The sequence below is a fragment of the Staurois parvus genome, unplaced genomic scaffold, assembly GCF_062004578.1.
Source record: "Staurois parvus isolate SC_StPar_1 unplaced genomic scaffold, SC_StPar_1.0 ptg000332l, whole genome shotgun sequence".
Taxonomy (NCBI): domain Eukaryota; kingdom Metazoa; phylum Chordata; class Amphibia; order Anura; family Ranidae; genus Staurois; species Staurois parvus.
In genome coordinates, this window is record NW_028318128.1 from 1,182,106 (window position 1) to 1,196,107 (window position 14,002).

Genomic DNA, 14,002 nt, shown 5'->3' on the forward strand with positions numbered 1-14,002 from the left:
GCCCAGACTTGGGTAAAGAACTTCAGCCTTGCTGCTATCAGGTACTGTATATCTGCTGACCAGGGCTTTAGCCAAAGTGCTCTATGTGCAGTGATACTGTGATACAGCAATGGAATCCTTTATCATTTCAATCGAACCTTCTTTGGTAAAGTCAACAGTAAGTTTTAGCTCCTGCAAAGCTGTTATGATCTGCTCAGGATCTATGTTACTACTTATGGCCATTTCAATATTGACTGTCTAATCCACAATAGATTTTACTACTGCTGTAAGTGTGATTCCCAGCCTGCAGGTGCCTCCATTGGAAGTGTATACTCTTTTGGATCTTATAGTCAAGGGGGTCAGCCACTTTTGTAGGAAGAGTTATGTGCCGTGCTAGCCTCATCAGTGAAGCAATAACCAAACAAGAAAAGATGAGTGACATAGCCTCATTCTCCTTTAAAGTGGTAGTAAAGTCCACTTAATGACTTGTACCTACAGGTAAGCCTAGAAGGCATACCTGTACATACAGTAAATATCTCTTAAATGTGTATCATTTAGGAGATATTTACAATGGTAGCGGCCGGCGACATCACCAGCACATGTGCACTTCACTCTGAATGAATGATACACTTGAGTATACCATCCATTGAGAGAGCTGTGCCGAAACTGTGACTCCCGTGCCTATGTGCAGGAGTGACGTCATCGAGGCCCAGCTATTCAAACAGCCAGATGGAAGTGCCAACAGCAGTAACAGCACTACTGGAGGGCTTCATTTTAAGGTATGGCTGTCATACTAGCAGTGCAGTGCATACCAGCACATTATGGCTTAAATATCCTGGGGGCCCACATTTTTTTTATTTTATTCTAGGACTTTACTACCACTTTAATAACTAAAACTTGAGTCATGACCATATTTGATCAATAACGTGGGGCAGCCTCACTGGCCAGATTGTTTACACTGAGCAGCCGGCCTGAGAGCTGTAAGTTGAGACAAGAGTTCTTTGGGAACAGGATCATAATGTACAGGTCATCATGTTTTTGTTGATGGGGCATTATTCATTACAATTGATCATGGATCTACATGACGTTGGGTCTATGTTGTGGGACATTATTTGGGGATTAATAAATATACTGTTTTTCAAAAGTGTCTGTGTTTTTATTTACTATTTAATTTTTTATGAATAAGTAATCCCTTACTCATTCACTCAGAGGGGAGCAGGTATCTGGGGGCCCCTTTATGTTAAAGGGAGTGTCCAGATTCTGATAGGTCCTCCCAACTGGTCAGGGATGTGAAGAAGAGGTCTTTGTCCCCATCAACATGCGGTCAAGAGACTTTCCCAGGTAGGGTCCCCCAGTCAAGGTACCTTACCCTTGTTGAGGGTATGTGGCCTGGTATGGTTCAAGGGGGAGATGAACACTCTTTACCCCTCTTTTTCTGGCTAACCAAAATACAAGCTTGGATAGGGGTCTGGTATTGATTTTGGAGTGGGCCTTACGCAGTTTTTTTGCATGGGGTCCCCCTAAAATCTATACCAGACCTTCATTAAGGAAAAGAATATGGTAGACATGTTGATGGGAATCCCTTGGCCTCTTTGTTCACAAACATAACAAAGCAGACGTAATTTAATGGAAATGTTATTTTTTTAATTTTCACTTTTGCATTAGTACATTGTACAGGTGCACCACTTCATGTGAAGATTTAAGTATCCCCCAACCATGTTATTTCAAGAAATTGTACACTTTACACGTTGCCCTATAAGATTTATTTAAAAATCAGCTGACAAAAAATTTTTTTGGTACATGTTCCCCATGGCAGTGCCCAGCTATCCATGTCCCCAGTTATGTGATTTTCCCCCAAAGTTTGCAAACTGACATTCAAATATTGGGGAGAAAATCCCCAGCCCACTGTCACAGGAAGGGGGGAATCAGGGAACAGGTACAGTAGGGGGAACATGTTACATGTTCCACCCTAAAATCATATAAAATGTTCCTAAAGGTGAACTTATCCTTTAAATATTTTAAAATATAAGATATTACAAAACAGACAGCAACTGTAAAATAAAAGGGTTTTAGAAGTGAAAACATACTTAAGTGGTATTCCACCTGTTCTTTGATTCAGTGCAGAGTTTGATTCACTTGCAGTGCAAGTCCAATCTGATGTGGCAGAGTTACTGGACCTCAAATGATGCTTAATATTTATTCAAAGTTTCAAAGGTTAAACAAGAGCTCAGAGCTAATGCAACAGGTTTTTGTTGAGCTTGCATAGGGTGTCCCAGATCTAATATTACCTCTAGGTAAGGGTAACTATAGGGGTCCAAGGGGTGTGTTGATAGTTGTGCTGGAGTATTTTATTTCACTCAGCCAACACACTCTTAATGCCAACAATCCGAATTACATCTATATGTACAGTGGGGCAAAAAAGTATTTAGTCAGCCACCAATTGTGCAAGTTCTCCCACTTAAAAAGATGAGAGAGGCCTGTAATTGGTATCATAGGTAGACCTCAACTATGAGAGACAAAATTAGAAAAAAATCCAGACAATCACATTGGCTGATTTGAAAATAATTTATTTGCAAATTATGGTGGAAAATAAGTATTTGGTCAATATCAAAAGTTCATCTCAATCCTTTGTTATATATCCTTTGTTGGCAATGACAGAGGTCAAACGTTTCCTGTAAGTCTTCACAAGGTTGGCACACAATGTTGCTGGTATGGTTGCCCATTCCTCCATGCAGATCTCCTCTAGAGCAGTGATGTATTGGGGCTGTCGCTGGGCAACATGGACTTTCAACTCCCTCCAAAGGTTTTCTATGGGGTTGAGATCTGGAGACTGGCTAGGCCACTCCAGGACCTTGAAATGCTTCTTGCGAAGCCCACTCCTTTGTTGCCCGGGCGGTATATTTGGGATCATTGTCATGTTGGAAGACCCAGCCACGTTTCATCTTCAATGCCCTTGCTGATGGAAGGAGGTTTGCACTCAAAATCTCACGATACATGGCCCCATTCATTCTGTCCTGTACATGGATCAATCGTCCTAGTCCCTTTGCGGAGAAACAGCCCCAAAGCATGATGTTGCCACCCCCATGCTTCACAGTAGGTATGGTGTTCTTTGGATGCAACTCAACCTTCTCTCTCCTCCAAACACGACGAGTTGTGTTTCTACCAAACAGTTCTATTTTGGTTTCATCTGACCATATGACATTCTCCCAATCCTCTTCTGGATCATCCAAATGCTCTATAGCAAACTTCAGACGGGCCCGGAAATGTACTGGCTTAGGCAGGGAGACACGTCTGACACTGCAGGATCTGAGTCCCTGGCGGCGTAGTGTGTTACTGATGGTAGCCTTTGTTACGTTGGTCCCAGCTCTCTCCGGGTCATTCACTAGGTCCCCCCGTGTGGTCCTGGGATTTTTGCTCACCGTTCTTGTGATCATTTTGACCCCACGGGGTGAGATCTTGCGTGGAGCCCAAGATCAAGGGAGATTATCAGTGGTCTTGTATGTCTTCCATTTTCTAATTATTTCTCCCACAGTTGATTTGTTCACACCAAGCTGCTTGCCTATTGCAGATTCAGTCTTCCCAGCCTGGTGCAGGTCTACAATTTTGTTTCTGGTGTCCTTCGACAGCCCTTTGGTCTTCATCATAGTGGAGTTTGGAGTGTGACTGAGGTTGTGGACAGGTGTCTTTTATACTGATAACAAGTTCAAACAGGTGCCATTGATACAGGTAATGAGTGCAGGACAGAGGAGCCTCTTCAAAGAAGAAGGCACAGGTCTGTGAGAGACAGAAATCTTGCATGTTTGTAGGTGACCAAATACTTATTTTCCACCATAATTTGCAAATAAATTCTTTCCAAATCAGCCAATGTGATTGTCTGGATTTTTTTTCTCATTTTTGTCTCTCATACTTGAGGTCTACCTATGATGCCAATTACAGACCTCTCTCATCTTTTTAAGTGGGAGAACTTGCACAATTGGTGGCTGACTAAATACTTTTTTGCCCCACTGTATATATAACAAGGCTTCACAATCTAACAAGTCTTTTTTTTTTGTTTATAGCACAAAAAAACCCAAATGCACAGGCAATCAAATACCACAAAAAAAGCTCTATTTGTGGGAACAAAGGGCATAAATTTCATTTGGGTGCAGCGTTGCATGACCATGCAATTGTCAGTTAAAATAACTCAGTGCCTTATTGCAAAAAATGGCCTGGTCAGGAAGGGGGGTGAATCCTCTGGAGGAAATGTAACTTAGCATCAAGTGTCAAAATAGAAATGATTGATGCTGGCAGTAGCATAAATACAGTGAAATTTACAGGACTGATAGGTCTGGTATAGCTGGAAAACAAATGGCATGTAGTTAATAACATATGGCAGCAGCTGATATGTTGAGCTGCTTTTGCTGTAACAGAAATCTCTGAAACACATTTCATTCAATGACTATGTGGGCTGTGTTAAGGAATGTGATGCAGTCTAATGAGAAAGTACTGTATATGCTTGTTTGACTGTTTAGAAAGCATTCAAAACTGGCATTACTTATGATGCAATGCATTTTTGGTATTTCTTATGTGTAAAGCCATTGTTTAACATAATGTGTGAAACCATCTAAGCTAGTCTTTGGTAACAATGGAATTTTTACCAGTTATGTATTTTTATGCATAGGCATTTTGTTGCTTATTCATATTTTTTCCTTTTTCAACTATACAGCTTGTAGACTATTTTTTTTAAAGAATACTAAGCCATTAAAACTGGCCCCAGAAATTCATGATAAGTTGTGACACAGATTGTGACAAGTATGACTGCAGATATAGTAGGAAGGAAACTATAGCTCAGCAAAAATGAGTACACCCCAACAGATTTGTCAGAAAACCTTTCCTTTCCTTCCAGAATCAACATTTTCTATGTGACACTATACTACAAAATACTCCCACAAATGCGGGCCATTGATTGCAAACAAGATTGTTCATTTGCACACACAAACCAGGTGTTCAACAGACAGTTGATTATAAAAAGACATTACTTAAAGAAAAACCCCTTCCCACTTCATGCTGTCAGCAATGGGACCACATGGAAGAGAAATGTCACAAGACCTGAGAAAGAAAATAATTTCTTTACACAAGAAAGGTGAAGGCTGCAAGAAGATCAGCAAAGCTTTACTTATCAGTCAGAATACTGTAGCAAAAGTGATACAAAAATTTAACACAGATGCAACTTCAGCCATCTCACAGAGACATCCAGGCCGTCCACAGAAGTGAAAACCTCGACAGGAGCGTCTTCGGATGGGAAGGGTTGAAGAAAATCACCATACAAGTTCACTGCAGTTAGCTAAAGAAGTAGAAAGCCAAACTGGGGTGATTGTTTCCCGTGACACAATATGGCGTACACTGCAGAAGAATGGCATGCATGTGCTTTCTCCACAAAGGAAGCCTCTCCTAAAGCCCATGCACAGAGAAACTCGCCAAGAATTTGCCAGGGCCCATGCTGGGACTCTGTACTCTGGAGTGATGAGACCAAGATATGTTTTTGGAACTGATGGCTTCAAAATGTATGGCGTCTCAAAGGTAAAGAGTGCAAAGAAAAATGCATGGTACCAACCATAAAATATGGTGGTGGCAGTGTCCTTCTGTGGGGCTGCATGAATGCTGCTGGTGTCGAGGAGCTGCATTTCTTTGATGGTGTCATGAATTCACAGATGTACTGCTCTAATATTGAAAGAGAAGATGCTACCATCACTCCGTGCCCTTGGTTGTCGTTAAACATGACAATGATCCAAAACACACATCTAAGGCCACTGTTGTATTTCTGAAGAACAGGATGAAAGTGATTAATTGGCCAAGTATGTCTCCTGATCTGAACCCAGTCAAACACCAATGGGGAATTCTGAAGAGACAAGTTGAGCATCATTCTCCATCCAGCATTCAGGTTCTAAAAGAGGTCGTTCTTGAAGAATGGAAAAAGATCGATGTTGCAATATGTTGCCAAATTGTTAATTCCATGCCTAGAAGACTTGGTGCTGTCCTTACAAATCATGGAGGTCATACAAACTACTAGATGTAGTAGTTTTTGTTGTGGTGGTATATTCATTTTTGCATCAGTTAATTTGAGTAAAACTGAAGATTTTGTAATCTAAGTTATATTATTAACCTGACTTTTATATAATGAGCTAAACAAATGTTCTATAAAACTCAGCTATGTCAAAACTTTGGAAAATGAACTTGTGTTCATTGAGATATTGATTAAAATCTTACTTTCAAAAGGGGTGTACACATTTATGCTGAACACTATGTATATATATATATATATATATATATATATATATATATATATATATATATATATATACATACACACACACAAACCAGCTTCTTTATTTGGTACACCTATTCAATTGCTTGGTAACACAAATTGCTAATCAGCCAATCACATGGCAGCAACTCAATGCATTTAGGCATCTAGACGTGGTGAAGACAACTTACTGGAGATCAAACTGAACATCAGAATGAGGAAGAAAGGGGATTTAAGTAACTTTGAATGTTGCATGGTTGTTGGTGACAGATGGGCTGGTCTGAGTATTTCAGAGCATCCCAGTCTTAGTGTGTAGGGTTCAGTATTGAGTTGGTCCATCCATTGCAGCTATAACAGCTTCAACGCTTCTGGGAAGGCCGTCCACAAGGTTTAGGAGTGTGTCTATGGGAATGTTTGACCATTCTTCCAGTGCATTTGTGAGGTCAGGCACTGATGTCGGACGAGAAGGCCTGGCTCAAAGGTCTTCTATCAAGGTGAGGTCAGGATGAAAACCCATTCCTTGAAGCTGTTGTGCAAATCTGAAGGTCACATGAAGTTTGATGGTCTTTAGCTATTGACTCTGCAGACAGATGGCGACTTCTACACACTGTGCGCTTCAGCATGCGCTGACCCCGCTCTGTTGTTCCCAATGGCTTCCACTTTGTTATAATACCACTAACAGTTGACCATGGAATATTTAGTAGCAAGGAAATTTCATGGATGGACCTTTTGCACAGGCAGCATCACGGTACCACGCTTGAATTCACTGAGCTCCTGTTAGCGAATTTTTCACAAATGTTTGTAGAAGCAGTCTGCATCCTTAGGTGCTTGATTTTATACACCTGTGGCCATGGAGGTGATTGGAACACCTGCATCCAATGATTTGGAGGGGTGTCCCAATACTTTTGGCACTATAGTGTATATGTAAAAATCTACATTTTTTTTTGCTAGAAAATTACTTAGAACCCCCAAACATACATATTTTTAGCAGAGGCTCTAGAGAATAAACTGGTGGGTGTTACAAATTTTTATGTCACATGGTATTTGCACAGCAGTTTTTCAAAAGCAATTTTTTGGGGAAAAATACATTTGAATAAATTTTATTACACACAAACACCATAATACCCATTTTTTGGTAAAATATAAAAGATGATGTTTTGCTGAGTAAATAGATACCTAGCGTGTCACGTTTTAACATAGTGTATGCAAAAATTTCCATAGTTGACACTTTAAACGCCTTTACAGGTTACCAGTTTAGAGTTACACAGGAGCTCTGGAGCTAAAATTATTGCTCTCGCTCTGACATTCGCAACGATACCCCACATGTGTGGTGTGATAACCGTTAACATAGGTATGTGGGACTTCTGTATGTGTTCGCATGTGATTCAGATGGGAGCGCTTTAAAATGCTTTTTATTATTACCTATTTTATTAACCTTTTGACGACCGCCCTATGGCCGAATGGCAGCCGGCAAATGTCATCAGCGTTCCGGGTGGACGCCATAGGGCGTCCTCCCGCACATGCGCAGATTGCAGTCCTGCAGAGCCGCGCAGCGGCGCGATCTGTCACCGGCCGTGTACCTTGGACACGGCCGATGACAGATCTGAGTATCGGCCCCCGTTGCCAGTACCATGTGACCTGCTGTGACCAATCACAGCAGGTCACATGATAGTTGTATACAATGGATAGCTTCATTCATGCCATCCATTGTATACTAGTGTCTAGCTGTGAATGGTCACAGCTAATCACATGCACATGTCATGTGATTAGCTGTGGCCAAATCACAGCTAAGCACAAAAAAAAAAAAAAACCCTGAATGAATCAATGTCATTCAGGTAAATGCTTGCTTATAGCAAAGTAATTCTTTGCTATAAGCAAATTGTATAAAAAAAAAAAAAATACTGATCACTTCCCCAAAGTAGTACAATGTTACTATGGTGACATTGTACTACTTTGGTCATAGTGAAATATGAAAAAAAAAAAAAATCTTAAACATTTAATAAAAAATACAATAAAAAAAAAATATATATTTTTTTTTCATACTGTCACCAGTCAGTGTCCCTGATCACCACCATGCCATTTATATAACGCTGTACTGCACTGGTGACAATATGTTAAAAAAAATAGTGAAACTAATTTTTTTAATTTTTTCATTTTCCGAAAAATTATGACAAAAAAAATACTTCAAAAAACTCCCCATGCCTCTTATGAAGTACGTCGGACTGTCTAGTTTGCAAAAAGGGGTCGTTTGGGGGATATCTGTACTGTTCTGACATTCTTGGACCTCAAGAAATTAGATTGGCTGTCAGTACTTCAGGATTGATCAATATTCAGATCTATACCATAATTTGTGAACTTTATAACTTTCCTACAAATTAAATAATACATCCTAATTTGGGTTATTTTCAAAGACATGTAGCAGAAAACATCTTGGCCTAAATTTATGAAGAACAATTATTTATTTGTAAACTTTTATAACAAAGAAAAACATGTTTTTTTCAAAATTTTGGGTCTTTTTTTTGTTAATTTAGCAAAAAATAAAAACCCCCAGTGTTGATTAAATACCACCAAAAGAAAGCTCTAGTTATGTGAAGAAAATGATAAAATTTTAGTTTGGGTACAATGTTGTATGACCGCACAATTGTCATTCAAAGTGTGAGAGCGCTGAAACCTGAAAACTGTCCTGGGCAGGAAGGTGTAAAATTGCCCGGTATTGAATTGGTTTAAAGACCTTTTTTTTTTACATTGTCCCTTTAAATTTTTTTTATCAACTTTATTGCTATCTCAAGAGATGAATAACATCCCTTGTGATAGCATGGGCCGTAACAGGCCCTCTTTATGGAGAAATCTACTAAACCCCAAATACTTCCTGTTTCTTTCAATGCAGCTGATCAGACACAGATCAATCTGATTGGCAGCTAATGGGCAGATAAAGAACAGAAACCTGGAGTGATAAAAATTCTTGTTAAAAATGCAGCACTATAACATCACATTAATAGTCCAAAAATGACAGTCCCATCAACTTGATATCACAAAAATTAGTTTGTAGTCTCTGGAATGTATGTGTTGTACTCGATTTCCTCCATTAAAAATCAGACTATCCACCCCTTGAAATCAGAATTGCCAACTCGCCATAAATATATGCTGCCTTGATATAAAATTAAGCATCAGCTAATTACTCATCACAAGACCATCCATCTGCTTGTGTGGCTCCTGGGGGACTTCTTCACTCCTTCGCATTATGAGACTTGTATAGATGTGACACCAAAAACAAATAAAATTACTGTATATATAGTGTAGTACTCATGTGTAATAGAGTTCAACACCCATGCATAAGTGACACTCCATGATACGGTGTGTGTACAAAGCTCCGCCACCCACATTACGCGCGCCCACACCATCAATGTGTGCTGCTCATGAGATGTGCAGCAGGTAACGCATCCGAACAAATTGGAGCGCTGGCATCAATCTTCTCTCCCACCAACTTTAATCACATCTCCATAGGCGGCACTGTTCCACTCTTGCCATCAAACACCACCACAAGGCAACCAAAATAAAATGCCATATAGTGTAGTATTTATTACGAACCAATCAAGTAGCAGCACAGTAAAATCACATAAAATCAATACTAAAAACAGCTGCTCTGAATTACATTTCACACCGCCACTCCGGAAACCGATGTGGTGGCGCAATAACTCGCCTTACAATACACCCACCGCATTTCTCACAAATATGCATCCTCAGGGGTCTCTAGCGTCCCTTAGCGGCCAACTTGTAAATGTAGCCTACTCACATAACTCCAATTGGTGCCTCTTAGGTGGATGTCCCAAGACTCACACCGAGCGCAGTCATAGAAGTCATCTGGTCATAGAAACTTAAGGGTTTGGGCAAATGCACACAAATTGTGAGGTCTAGTGGGATGTATGGAATTCTGCAGTCCTGGGACAGCTTAAACATTAAAAAAAAAAAAAGTGCCTATATATCTGTAGAGGGTTTCCTAATCATAGCCTATCCAAATATTATGCAGCACACCATAATAAAAGTCCAGATGGTACTTTGTTTCTAGCAATCGGTAAGTTTATACCGAATTGGAGGTGCAATCACGTGAGACGAGAAATCTCTAAATTAGAAACTTCATGGATTTATTCCCTCAAGACGTATGCCCCTTTTGGCCTTAATATTGAGTGGGACGTAAATGCCGGAGCAGCCAGAACATGGAGATGTGCATGACAACCAATCAGATCTAGCTTTCATTTTCAAAGCTTAACTGAACATGCTGAAGCCAAGACGCTGTTTGGCATGCACAGCTGCTTCAGTTTTGATAAATGCCTCCCATATTCTCTTATGATTGGGGAGCTCTAGCTGTGAATAAAGACCACTGCTCTCACCCAGAGAACAAGGGTCTTTTTCTACTGCATGCTGACAGGGGACAGTTAACCAGAAAAGGCAGAGCAGTGTTATATCCACTTACATATAAGAAAAACATCTAGCCTCATGCATTCCAACACCAGGATCATCGCCTCTCAGGGTGCAACAGGACGACACTTCTGGAGAGATCCAGGAAACACACAACAGTGCAGCTCAACCTCAGGCTGGTAATTAGAAGTGGCCAGCAATCACTGAGAAACCACCCAACAGGCAACACATTTTTGGGGTTTCTGCCCCTTTATCAAACCATCACCACCAAGTGTTCCCTGGAACTCTCCCCAGACCTGTCATGTTGCACCCTGACACGTGAAGATCCTGCTCTTAGCTGACTGAAGCTGGAGCTCTATCTTGCACGTAAGTGAATATGTATATATATTTTTTTTAATGCTTGATGCTATGGACACTGTCCTGCCTTTACTGTTTTGAGGCTTGATCTTGTCCCAAGATTTCTGACATGGATGCTGCGGTTGGTGTAGAGTTCACCCTAATACAAGAAATTCACTCCAATGATCTAATACAGCCTTTCTCAACCGGGATGCCCAGGCACCCTGGGGTGCCTTGAGGTTTCTTTAAGGGTGCCTTGGAAAAATGGCTAAAAAAATTCCCAAAACTTTTATACAAGACAGCAGGTGGACCAAGCCTGCCTTTCAGTTACATAAAGCCACAGGTTTTCATTGTGCACCATTATGACCTTCTAGCTGCTGGAGTCCTGACAATGACATCATCAGTTGATAAGGATGCCTGCACAGCATCCTAGTTTGACCCTCCCTTGCCCTTCTGCGGCAGTACTGGGGTCAGATTATCTCAGTGATGGAAAAAAACTGAGGGAGAAGGGAAACATTGGAATACTAGTCAGTACCAGTGTGCAAAGGTGTGTTTGCTTTGGAAGAATAAATCCCCTCTAATGTTGGGTGTCCTGCATGTGTGGATGTTGCTGCGTTATATAAAACTGTTAGAATAGTTTTTCATATTTTAGAATGGGGTGCCTCAAGGCTGTCCATAATTTCAAAGGGTGCCTTTACTGAAAAGAGGTTGAGAAACACTGATCTAATATACCTAGATTGATGTTTTGGGGCATTTTACCATGGTTAGAGGAAAGTTATGAACTTTTATTGTGCCATAAACATTCAGCTATCTTCCTTCCCACTCTTAAGGCCAGCTCACACCACAAAAACACACTCCAAATGCATTTTTGTTACAGTTCATACTACACTCCATTCCATCTGTTTTTGATGAGTTGCAGCACAGTTCTGTGCAGAAAAAAATGCATCATGTTCTGCTTTTTATCGGCACCAGAAACGAACATCACTGGTGTGAACTAGGACCATTGGAGTACATGAAAAACACTGTGCATGCCACTTTGATGCAGAAAAAAATGTACTAAACTGCATCTGGTGTGATCCAGCCCTTAGCATTACAGTTTACTTGTAGGTTTTTTTTTTCTAATTAGTAGGGGACACGCTTTTCAACTTAGGCTGTGGCTGCTTTCTAAATAAAATGTGAACAGTAAGACACTGCATGCAATATTAGGCACCGTTCACAAACCTTCAATGCAAGGATTTAAAAAAATTTGTTTCCAGTCATGTGACTGCAATTTCAATTCTCACCCAATTCAGTTTAAAAATAACTGCCAGTGACAGTTATTTTTACATTTCAGGGCCATGAAAACAAAAAGGAGATTCATTCACAAAGCTTTAGAACAAGAAGAATCTTCATTGTAGCCAGGTGACCAATTTTCACCATCATTGGCAGCTATTTTTAGCAGAGTCCATTGGGATTTGAAAAATGACAGGCACTTGGCTAAAATGAAGAACTTTCTCCTTGTTATAAAGCTTTGTGAATGAAGCCCATTTTGTTTTGTTCTCCGTGGAATTTATCAAATTTAAAATTCAAATTTCTGCTGCTATCAAGATTGGCCAACTTGTATCTGTCTGCACTGACTTAGAGCAGCCCATTATACATGCCCACTATAAATAACTCTTCCATATTCTGTTCAGAACCATTTAAAGTGTAAATATTGAAGGATTTGGCTGGACTTTCACTTTAAGAGTATAGCCAGACATTTACCTTACATTTTGAGCCACCAACATTTACCTTTTAAAATCAGTTTTACAGATGTGAGCAGAAATAAACTGGCAAATGGTCACCTTGCACACCCTGTAAGAGTTAAGGCTTTATAGTACATCTGTCTTCTGCAAACTATAATCCAGGAGAACAGAAGGAAAAACAGAATTTTATTTATTAACCTCCCTAGTGGTATTCCCGAGTGTAGCTCGGGGTAAAATGTCAGTACCAAAAGCGGTAACCCCCGAGCTACACTCGGGCTTACCATGCGGCGCTGCATAGGGAGTCCCTGCAGCACTTACCTTGTCCTTCACTCCCGCGATGTGTCCCCTGCAGTGTCCCCGGCCATCTCCTCCGGCTCCTGTGTTCCGGTCCCTGTGACGTCGGGACGTACGGGCACCGCCGGCGGCGGGAAATTTGAAAATTTTAAAAACATTTCATTTTTTTCAAAACGATTTTATATAGTAAAACATTGCTGTTTCATCCCATTTCACATACATTTGTCCCTAGTGCTCTGTCCTGTCCCCTGTCTGCATTTTGACTGTTCTTTCTGCCTGGAAACTGAGAAAAGTCCATGGCGTCCAAAAAGTGTCCCTTTAGGACAAAAGCGGGTTTAGACCAGCTAGAGAACAGCGATAGTAAATCAGAACCACTTGCAGAATTGAGTGATGATTCGTGGGGAAATTCGTCATCAGACACTGAAAACAATTTTGCGACTTTGCTCAGCGATGTGTGAACTTGCCGCTATATTTCAAATTTCAGTGTTTTTGGTTTGATATTATTGAATTAAATGTATTATTATTAGATTATTTTTTATGATTATTTATTAAATTCTAATTTATGATTTTGTGTTTCAAATTTTATCATACCCGGATGTTTAATAGACTCTTGTTCGGACAGATTTCAGTGAGTTATTCCTAAATATTACAGCCTACAATAAAAAAACTACATATTTCCATGCAAAATAATGGTACCGCTTTCAGCGCCAAAAATCTGAAATAATCATAGCGCCAAGGAGGTTAAAGCAGAGATGACAAGCCTGGCGGCTTCTGGGTATTGATTCCCAGCCATTTTAAATGCTGGGCCAAGGTGACACCACTCCCGCTCATGCACAGGAGTTGTCATCTCGTCACTGCTGAAATTCTATACTGAGCTGCATGTGCATTTTTCTTTGCAGAGCTCTAAGAGTACACAATAAAGAAATGTAAAAATATACGGTATATGACATCTCTACACTTGTTAGATTAA